Source organism: Nipponia nippon, unplaced genomic scaffold (genome assembly GCF_047370975.1).
Source record: "Nipponia nippon isolate SJK-2023a ecotype South Korea unplaced genomic scaffold, ASM4737097v1 scaffold_2, whole genome shotgun sequence".
Classification (NCBI taxonomy): Eukaryota; Metazoa; Chordata; class Aves; order Pelecaniformes; family Threskiornithidae; genus Nipponia; species Nipponia nippon.
Window position 1 is genome coordinate 29528202 of NW_028262336.1, and position 11451 is coordinate 29539652.

Sequence of the window (11451 nt, forward strand, 5' to 3'; positions counted from 1 at the left end):
AATTCATATCAGATAAAGCCAAAGAGGCCTCTCAGCAAAGCATCCAGAGAACCAGCTGACTCTTCAGCAGTCTACCATAAAAAAAAAAAAAAGCATATGGGCATGATCAAAAATGGATTTAGTATAATACTGGTTCGCATGATACTAAATAGAAGCTGGTATCTAGCACATCTTGCCTTTATTTTACTTTTTCATTGAATGCACCTGTTGTTCTCATTCAAGATGAGGGCTAGACTGTTTAAACAGCCAAGTTACTTTGCGAGGTATTTCCCTTAGCACACAAGCAAGCCCAGGCAAGAGAAACCATCCCTCCAAAACACAGCTTCTCCCCAGAGACCGTGCAGGGGGAAATTTGTAAAGTAAATACGCTCTGTGACTGCAGAACACGCCTCACACTCTGCGTTTCAGCACAGCGTATTCCATGATTGCTTCCCCCCACCCTGAAATGCACATTGCAATGGATTCTACCCTCAAACTCGAGTCAAGTCGGCTTTTTTGCTCAGGCTGAGCCGCACAGACTGGACCTGCAGGTTCAAGTTGCTGCACCCTTCCACCCCGCCAGGTAAACCAGCAGCATCAGAAGAAGGTGACTGTCAAAAACAATACCAGAAAACAAGAGCTACAAAAATATTTTTTTTTATATGAAAAGTCTTTCAGTTGAGGGATGCAAGTTTCTTTTCAAAGGAGAAGATAAATCCCAGAAGACCCATCCATCCCGTGGCCATTCACCTGGGAGGATCAGACGTGTCTTGGAAAGAAGGGCAGGAACCTGAACCCAGGCTCCCACTTCCCAGCCGAGCCCCCCTGATCACTGCCAAGGCCATGCTCATCATTCGAGTCCAGAGCGGCTTCTCTACTCCCTCTCTGCTTCAAATCCAGTTTTAAACTCAACCATAATGAGAACGTTTCTGAATTCTTCAAGTTTTATAGGAAATCATTTACATTTTCAATGCAACTGCAATTAAAAGTTATGCATAAAACGCAGGGGTGATGTCAAGTTATTTAAAATTCCTCATTTTCAGTTTGCATTAAGAGGAAAAACGGCTAGGGAAAGGTTTTAAAAAATATATGAGCTGTAAGAGATAGTTTTAAACATAGCAAAAAAAGGAGATGGCTAGAGGAAAGGATTTGGAGGAGAACTGAAGCTGATAATCAGGAAAGGGGAATATAACAAGACGCCAGACTGCAGAATGCCCTCCAAAAGCAATGAAAAGATAATCATTGCAAAAAGCATTGCCACAGCAGATGATGATCAGCAGCTGAACACATCTCTAAATTCTCATGCTCCTGCAGTGCTATGGAAATGCAATGATATCCCAAATACTGGAATTTTCTTAGATTGGAGAGACAGGGAAAAGAAAATGGCCACACTCTGAAAGTATCTTAAAACATTTCCTGTGTTGACTAGCACAAAAAACAAACAGTAGCGGAAACTTATATACCCATGTTCCCAGAAGGGAAAGATCTTTGTTAACTGGCCATCCCACTCCTCAGCCTAGGAAGCGTGCTGCCAAGCTGCTCCAGGTACCGGGGGCAAAAGGTCCAAGAGCAGCCACTTAAGTAGATAACTTCAAACATGGCATGGCCAACCCAGGCACTACGCGTCTTTCAAGATCAGGTGCTCACTGAGCAGATGACTGTTCAGATAACAAGCTGTAAACAAAATCATACACATGGATACACAGAAGAAATACTTTGGCTTCAAAGGCATTTTTCTTCAGCACGTAAACATTGCAGGAATTTCTCTCATGTCTCAAATAGCATTACTCTGCGCACAAAGTCAAGTCCACTCACAGCACGGTTTATTTTTGTTCGACCATTAGAAACAAAACAACAGCCTTTAACTGCTCAGAGAAACTGCAGTACAACATCCTGAGGTTCAGAGATGCTCTGCAACGATGGGATAAGCTATTTTTGGAAATCTATCTGGTTGCTAGGGCAAATTCTTGTAATGACACGCACCATCCACCAAGCAGAATGTGGTTTGCAAGTCAGGAGAGGAGGAAAAATGAAGATGGGAGATGACTAACCAGGGTAACGTGAGAAACCAAATTAAATGCCATGCTATACAGAAACATGGTTCGGGCTTCCATCAGGACTCAGCTGAACTCCTACGTGAAACACGCCTGGTTGTTTGGAGCCAACAGAGCCTAGATCACAGGCTTGAAAGAAATTTCAAAAGGTTGTACAAGGCATCCTGCTGCCCCCAAGGCAGGATTAACTATATCTAAACAGTACCTTATGCAGGGCATACCACTACTGAATCGTAAGCATTTGTTCATACAACTCTCTCGCATCAATATTATTTGTCTTATACACAAGGGAGTAAATGAGGCAGACAAATGAAGCAGATAGCCCTCGACTACACACTAAGTCTCCTGCAAAATTAGGAAATCATTCCAAATGCTCAAAAACCCACAAATAACTGATGGATCAGTTTTCTAGGAGCCGTATGCATGGATATCTTCTCATTTTCAAAATTACTGGAGCCTTGGTTCACATCAACCTGTTACACATCTGGATAGTCTTACGTATTTTATAAAAGACCATGACAGTTTTTCTATCCAAATTCTAAGCTTTCAGCTCAATAAATGTCTTTTGAAAGTTAACAGGGCAAAGATGGTAAAGAAAGGACAAAGGGAGGAGGGAGGGAGGTTATAAACTATTTTCCATTTTCTCCACGAACAGTGAAGAACGGAAACTTGCGTGCTAATGTTCAAAAACACCAGCTTTGGATGACGCAAACTGGAAAAGGCTGTGTAATTTATACCTTACTGCCATATCTTCTGGTCAGCTTTGCGCTGAACTCAACTGAGATTATAAGAAAGCGTGCAGATCAAGTTTAGGAAACCGCCATACTCTTCTTGGTAGCTGAGCGCTTTGCGTGTCAGAAGAAAGCTTCTGTAATTAAAGTAGTATCTCCTTTACAACTGAGAATAGAGAATATTTAATTAGGCTTTAACCTGTTGAGGAGAGGCTTATATAATAATCTCACTTAGGCCTCACAGTCAAAGAAAAGTGCCTACCAAGACTTAGTTGAATTTAAGTGTACTTCACTGGTAACAGATAGTACTCCCAACGCAACCTGGCATTAAAACCGAATTAGTGTGCTCTTTTCCTCCATTTTGACTTCTGAAATAAAAAGGTTCGAGTCAATGAGAGATTTCAACATTGCAGAGACCATGAACTAAGTGAAATTCATTAAGCCACCAGGCTTAAAGAGTACTGCTGTCATCTGTAGGAGCGATGCTAAGAGCAGAACGACCACTGGCACTGGCAGAGGGTATAGATGTGGGGCTCCAAGGGACAGGCCAGCACACCGAGGCAGGCAGCAAGCCCTCCCTGTTTCTGCTGAACATGCAGAGCTTCAATGCCGCTCAGAGCTGAAGCAGTAGCCCTCCTTTCGCTCCTCTGCTCAGGAAACAAATCAACTCTTACTCGATGGAGCACTTGGGCAAGTAAAGATAAGAACTACTCAGAGCTCAAACTGCAGCTGCCTTCAAACACACCAAACACAAGGTTTTGTACTCTTCCAGCTGCCTCCCCAAAAACTCTTCAAATGAGCCTGCTTCACATGTGGGATTTCCCTAGCCAGTCACAAAAACCTGGCAGTTCTCCATATCCACAGCGTATTCTGCTGTGTGAGCTCCAGCCGAGTCACCTGCACCACTTGGAGGCAAAGCACAAGCAAGAGTAAGGCGCTCCTGAGTTTCTGCAGTGATCCAAAGATGCTACTCAGGCCCTGTAAGGACCATACTGTGCACTTGGGTAAACACACGCAGCAGTTTAAGAAAGAGTCTTGTTCGCTTTAGGTACTGTTAAAGAGGCTAATGCTTCTAAATAACTCAGTTTTGAAAAATGGGGCTTAAATACCATTGAAACCTAAGACCATAAAGAGAAAAACACATGTGCACATGCTCCTAAGAAACCAAACAGCTTTTCAAAACAGGATTTCTCTGACATGCTCCTAAAGAAAGCTGTTTTACTTAAACCATCATCAACTGAAGAGCAGGAGAAAGACTTTAACAAATTTGTCAGTAAATACTCCCATTCCACACAGGTAAAAACACTGGCACAAAAGTAATCTGTTAACTTCCTAAACTGATATGATGCCATTATAAATTACAATATATACATATATATATATGCACATGTGATATTTGTATATGAACATATACATGTATGACAACGTATAGCTTTTTTTAAACAACTTCAGGAGAGTTTGGTCATGCAGTGATCTACCTGTACAGAAAAGACTAAAGGGGAAGATAACCTTTAATCCAAGTGAAATCCATCGCAGTCAGGAGACCCATCCTATTCACAAAGGTCAGACAGGGAATGAGGAGACCCAGCTTTTATTTCCTGCAGCATCGTTTCCTTCTGCGCAGCCCCACTACATCTCCCCACGCCTCTGCCGCTCCTTCAGTTTTTGTCCTTACAGGCAGGTTGGCAGCTTATTTATGGAAAGGGCTCACCTTTGCTATGGGTGTGAGCATTTACCTGCATTAAGGTCCCCATCTCCCTCCAAAGGGCCCCGCAGACAGATAAGCTGGCTTCTCCTCTCTGCTTCCCACTGAAGGGAATATGGGTTAATAAATATCGGGAGGGAATCTGCCTGTAGCTTTACTAGACTGCATAAATGGTTAAAATTTTCCTAGAGCAGCAGAAAAGCTTGGGGGGAGGACACAAAATGCACAGCGGCACAAATGTAAGATTAGGGAAGGAGGATGGAAGGTACCAGGAGGCCTGAAACATTTTCGGTGAGATACATACGCAGGCTCACCCAGTCTCCTGACAAGCACTCTGGTTTTAAAAGGCGCTTTAATCTGCCTTAGATCTATATAAACAAAGATCATAGAAACAATTGTGTATAGCAGCCTGGGAAAGAGGAATACTGGTATCATCTTTCACTTTGTAGCTTTATGTTGGAGAGGAGGGAGGAGAAGGAAAGAGGGAAGTAAAGTAAGCACGCTCAGCATCACGGCTCAACATGAACAGGCCTGTTTCTTTTGTTACTTGGGGTCATCAGGATAATTAAATCCTTTATAATAGCCACTGATCCGCGTCAGACAGCGCGTATAACTACGAGCCAACTTCTCTAAGCTGCACAAAAGAGCTGCTACATATTGCAAAATAGCCTCTGCGCCTCGCTCAGCGCTTTCGGGACAGATTCTGGTGCTGCTACTTCAGCAGCTCCATACCATGCCGATCGGCCAGACTGACGGACAGCCTCAGCCCACGTCGGCCACGGAGCCCCGTACACGGAGGTCCAGTGCCATTTGTGGAGCAAGGTGGTACCCCAGTGTCTGAGGTACAGCCTGCCCCGTGCCGCCCAGGGGACCCCGCCGTTCGACCACAGCTCGGATGCTGCACGCGTTTTTGGAAGAGCGGTGGAGTTTATGGAAAGGTCAGTCTGAGTCGCTGCACTTCTGTTTCCACCCCTCCTCCCTCAACTGCAGAGTTTCTAAATTAATCTGGGTCTTTAAGCTTGTCGGCTTTTATTGCCGTTTCTTAAAGAAAAGCCCAGCTTTCATGCTACAAACTACAGGGCTGAAGTCCCCAGACAAGTTTAGTAAGTGCTTTTTGCAATTCGCCTTTGCCCTTATTCATCCAAGTGTACTCCCTTAAGTGTCTCCTAAAAATCTAAGATAGGAAATGCGCTTAGTTTCTTCCTTATTTTCCCCTCCCTGCAACGTTTTAATCAAAACGCGCCAGCCAGCTACATCCAGCAGACGCGGGGCGGATGGGAACAGCACCGCTTTGTACTGATTGCACTCGACAAGTCACATCGGCGGGGTGCAGCCTGAACCAATAACCCCCCTCCCTCCCCAAATCCTGACCTCTGCGACTCGGAGGTCTCTGACTTGGGGATGCCAGAGGGCAAGAAATCCCACTTCTGTGCAACAAGACATTGTTAAAGGGAAAATTCCTCTTTTTTTTTTTTTTTTTTTCCCCCAAATCCTTGACAAGGAGATCTGTGTGTGTACGGCCCACAGCAGAAATAATCCTACGCCTACCAAAATCAAACAAGAATTTACTGACCAGCTCCCACATGCTGCAGGGACCGAGCCAAAGCCTAGAAACTTGCACTGGCTGCCCCGTCACAATATAACACCTTTTCTATTTTAGGTTTCACTTAAGTACAGCGGGGGGGGGGGGGGGCGGAATTAGTAAAAACGTGTTTAACTAATAACTGGAAACTTTCTGTTAAACTAATCAGAGCGCTATACTTGGGTAGGGGTGCGCTACGGCTTCCCAGGACGCAGTAACCAACCAAACATAATACACCATCGGCTCCTGGCAGGATCAGCTGCTCGGCTGCAACAGCACGCATCTGTTAGCACTGGCAATTTACAACTGGAAAGTATGAGGGAGGGCTGATTAATTGCTACAATATGAAATTTCCATGCCTTCATTTTACATTAGGAGCTTCGCAGTTACCAAAACCCGCGGGAAAACCAGAAAGGGGGGTGGGAGGAGAAAGTAGCCCCTCTCAGACACTTCCAGGGCCAGGAACATCCTCAGAGGATGCTCCCTTTTCAGCAAGGCTTCAGCTTTCATCAGAAACAAACAAGGCCTCCACACTTTCAGGCTATGCAGAAAACGCCACGGGTGGGAGCTGACAAAGCAACGTCCTCCAGAGCCCCCAGACAGCCCCAGTGCCCCTCTCCACCGCAGGGGGAGGCTGGCAGGGCTGGTGCCCCAGGGGCCACAATGGCCACGAAATGGATGGAGGCAACACCATCCATCCTCCTTCCCCACCTCCCTCCTCTTCTTCCCCCCCCAAAAAGAAGAGGTGAGGGTTATGCACAGACTCCAAGGCTGCAAACCTCTTCCTTTGCACCCCCCTCCTCACCCAGCCCCTGGTGCCACATGTAGGGACCAGCCGCCTTAAAAAGTGGAGACTGTCAAGAGCCACCTTCGCCTTACCAGAGTGCAGGAGTGGGCCCAAGCACACACACCTGAACGGGGCCAGTGACAGGCATGGGAAAATCCCAAATCCTCCATCAGAGGGCAAGCTCACCACCAGCCCAAGGCGCAGGGACGCACTGCACGGAGACGCTGGTGTCACAGGCTTCCCGCCGAGATGCTCAGGCCCAACCCATCAGCACAGGGGCAATTTGTACCCGCTGCTGAAGCGGGAAGTAGGAAACCCCAACACATTTTGCTCCCCAGATGGAGCAAAGCAAGGCGACGGCTTTGTTGTCACCTCCCCTGCATCCCTTCCTCTCCACTCTACTCACAAGCAGCGGGCTTATTTCCAACACGCTTTGCGATACGAACTCAGACAAACAAAAGAACAAAAACTCTCGCCCCCTCCCTCCGGAGGAGAGGGGAAAATTCAGAGTTCGGTCTGCCACTCCGCTGCTAGCTGGCGCCGCCGCTGCCAGTGCCACGCGGGCCGCCGAGCGCCGGGTAATTTCACACACCATATGTGCGGCAATCGAGAAGCGCTGAGAGCACAGGGCTGGAGGAGCAGCCACTGCCTGCAAATCAGCGGTGCTACAGGGAGGGAGAAGCAGCAAAACAACATCCACAAGAAACCTGTCACATGCAGTCTTTCCAAGGTGACATAATGCCCCTGGACATGCTCCCAGTCCAACGTGAAAGGCGCATAGACACAGGGCACACTTCGGCATCCCCCGGCTGCACATGCAGCGCCGCTGGCAGTGATAAACCCAAAACACGGCATCCACTCCCACCACCACGCAACCCACAGGCAGGGATTTGGGGGGCCAGCATGCCACGTAGTGACAGGCAGGGTCAGGGCAGCAGACCTAAAGCCACTGCACACATGGCTGGTTGTCTGCCATGCACCCAGCTGAGCCTGGCAGCTTTGCCCTGTCCCCTCAGCCTACAGCCGTACTCCTCGGATCTCTGCCTCCAGCTGGGAAACCCACCGGCATGTTTCCAGGATTGCCACTGACAGGGACCCACACCAGGCAGGAGAGCAGGGTGCAGGCAGAACAGCCCTCGGCAGGGGTTGGCGATGCACACACCGGGCGTGAGAGCTTCAGACATCAAAACCTTGAGCTCTACTTCACACCTAGGGTTTTCCAAGTTTTTTTGGGTTTGTTCTTTTTTTTTTTATTAACGGCTGCTGGGTCCAGGTGACAAATTTTAAGCAAGCGAGACTCAAATCCTCATAATTAAAGAGGCACAGAAATGGGGGGGGGGGGGGGGGGGAGGGGGCGATACACAACACGACAGACACCCACACACTTAAACTGTAAAAACCTAAGAGGTAGAACAGCACAGAAGTTCTTGTCTCAGGAGTAGCAAGTAGCAAAGCTTTATTTTTTTCTTTCTTCAAAACACCTCAGTCACTGAAGAAAGAAAAACAAGAAGAAAAAAGAATGAAGTTTTAAAAACATGGTCTGACACATCAGTTGTACTCACCTTAGCAAGATCTCTTATTTTGCAAAGGTCTAACAGCTTCTAGGTGAATACAGCAGCTCCAGAAAGAGAGTTCAACGGTACTATATGCAGAGATATAACTTGAAAGCAGGGGGTCTGAGTTGTTCTCTGTGTAGTCCCATTAACAGATTTTGGCCTTCACCGTTCCTCCGGTTCGCTTCTCCTTAGCGGAAGGGTCTGGAGATGAGTTGCAGGGTGGCTCTGGGATGAACACGAGAAGCCTCTCCGAAGAGCTGGGCTCCTGCAATCGGGGGTGCAGGGCTGATACACCAAATGGCTGTGCCCCGCGTCGAGCCTCGCCGTCAGGTACCAGCACGCTCCCCTGCGCAAAGAGCAAACACAGAGCTGACAAGTGCAGCCTTCAGCTACGGTGCGGCATTTTGCTTGTGTTTTATGTAACCATTTATGACTGTTATTCACTGATGAAGGAGAGCTTACCATGGAAACTGCAAGGAGGTGTTTTGTTTAAGATACAGAGCACACTTTTTAAGTAAGAGCTGTTCATCTCTAATATGCAAACATCTGAACTGCATTCAAGGTTTCACGTTTAGGTGCGTTTCCCAGAAGACGGCCAGTCCTACTTGGAGGCTGTGCACTGCACGGCACGCTTTAAAACAAAGAATTTTTAAGTTTTTCCTCCCTAAAGCTAAAAACCCAGATGAAACGAAGGAACAGATTCGCTCCTTTATGCGGCCATTGTAGGGTTTGGTGGGAAATGCCATTTTCCGCAGAGGCCCCATGGGACTGTAGCGGCTTAGCACACTGCCAGCCTACAGCAGCCCCCCAAACTGCTAAGCCTCAGGGACCGTTCCCAATCCTGTACAGCCCACAGTCAGTCAGTAAGTGGCCTAGTAATCCAATTAGGCAGCAACACAGGCTGTCTAAAGAAATAAAACAAAAGGAAACAGGGAAGGGAAAAGTAACAGGAAAGAAATTATGCCTAAAGCAAAGTGTGTCCTCATTATTCCCCTAATCTGCAGCTGCGAGCAGGAGCTTAGCTGGGTGCCCAGTGCCTAGGAGAGGGCAAGAACAGCCTACGGAAAGCCCAGCTCACATCCCAGCCTGGAAACCCCCTGTCACCAAACACAAGAGCTGCTCGCTGGGTGTATGGAAGACCTCGTAGTGAAGAGACCGTCCTTTCTAGCCAGCCTGGTCGGCAAAGCTTGGCATGATTTCTCCAACCTGTTCTAGCTATTTAAAGCGCTTCTCTGGCTTTTGCCATACCCTGTTCAGCCATTGCCAGGTATTCCGAGTGCGTTATCCAGAAGACTACGTGGCTGCAAAGGGACAGGGAAGGGACACCAAGATTATTCCTTCTGAACACAGCTGGGTGGCAGAGGCTGCTCCCGCAAGCGCTCCCTCGAGGGGCCCACCCCCAGCTGCCCATCCCCAAAGAGCAGCCCACGCTTTTCAGAGGATGCCCCACGTCTAGCACGAACGTGAACAAGCACACGAGAAACCACCCGTTCAGCCTTAAGGGTCAGACCCCCAGGGAAGAGAAGGGAAACGCAATTCTGCAAGGCACTGTGAAAAACACTACCACTGCGAAAAGGGGATTTCTGGTTAAAACAAATGTTTAAACTGCTGGTGGTTTTCACACACCTAAGAAATGAGCACAGCCAAAGTTTTAAGAACACATTTTACGCAACTTCCTAGCTGAGCGCCAGCTTCCACTGGGCCATAAGACAATTACAACTCAAACACGGAGCAAGAGATCTCAGCCACTGATGGATCTGTTTGTGAAAGCTCAAAAGCACTGAAACTATCACATCAGCTTCCATGCTGGAGGCCCAAAGAAGGGAGTTAGCTGGAGTTTTGGAAAACAAAAAAACAGAAGAAAAAGAAAGCCTTATAAATGCCATTGCTCTGGAAAAATTAGCATCTTTAATAGGAAAGTAAATGTAAGGCTTGTTTTATATGATGATAACTATCAACACGTCAGGGGTTTTTTTATGATTTCGCCATTATCATAACAAAACCGTGCTGAGCATCTTGGTTGAGCTGCATGAGTTAAAAATGCATAACATCCTGACTTCTTAGAGCTAATTTTGCAAACAAGAAGTGACAAGGATGCACTTCTCCTACCACTGATTTCTTTCATGAATAACTTTAACAGCACTTTACGTCTGCAGAGGGATCCAGTTATTTTATCAAGATGGACCTGCAATCCAAGATCAAAGTTGAAAGCAAGATAGGTTAAGGAGCTGGGCACCCATCTCAGGCTTAGAAAAATCCTTCTCCTGAATATTATCATAAAAGACTCGCTTTTGCTCTGTATTCTGTGATACAACACTGCATGGCATCATCTATCAATGAAGCGATGCCTCTTGGTAGCTGTTTGCCACACTACCAAAACCTTGGCTTAGCGTGGCCAGGCCCCGTTTTGAGACCGAGCGGCTCCTGCACTTGTCCAGCTCCTACGCCAGGGGCTCCTCTGGACCAGAGAAGACCTGGGGGCTGCCGAATTGCCCTCCCCAGCCAAGGCCAGACATGGAGCAGCTGAAGCCCATGCCTGCCCAGCCACAAATAGGTTTTTCCATCCCAACGGTGCCCCGGCATGGGGTACAGCCCTCGGGGTGCCCCAGCAGTAGCAGAGGTAGCACCAGCCTCCCACATAGCGGGGAGCACGGGCCCTGGCACACAGGGTGGCCCAAAAACGTGCTCCCACATGTCCACCGCTGTGGGCAACAGCGGGCAGGGAAGGAGAAGGAGCTTGGGACCCGAGCAAGCAAATCTGAAACATTGCGGGTTCACCCGAGCCGCCAGGCAGTGTTCATGCCGTCAGCTACACGGGTCTAGGGAGCGACCAATTTCACAGCAAACAAAACATTTTTCTACCTTCTCTATGGACAATTAGCAATGCAAGCCTGAAACGTCAAAAACCCACTCTTAATTACTGAAGTCAGCACTTAATGACTCCAATTATATTTCCACTGATTTCTGAAAATTGGATTCTCCACTACACTTGCTGTGTTTAAATTAGTTTCTTACCTCATTCATGGTAATTATACTTTAACAAACCAAATTAAATAC

At 47.4% G+C, this 11451-nt stretch overlaps 1 protein-coding gene across 5 annotated transcripts in view; it reads right to left on the bottom strand.

Moving 5' to 3' along the window:
• The window catches only part of TIAM1 (TIAM Rac1 associated GEF 1), a 190034-nt gene that overhangs the window by 144187 nt on the left and 34396 nt on the right, over positions 1-11451 (bottom strand). For all 5 annotated transcript variants that reach the window (XM_087758158.1, XM_087758153.1, XM_087758157.1 and 2 more), the window contains exon 2: positions 8401-8740. The gene's annotated coding sequence lies outside the window, so the exon portion shown is untranslated. The remainder of the gene's footprint in view (positions 1-8400; positions 8741-11451) is intronic.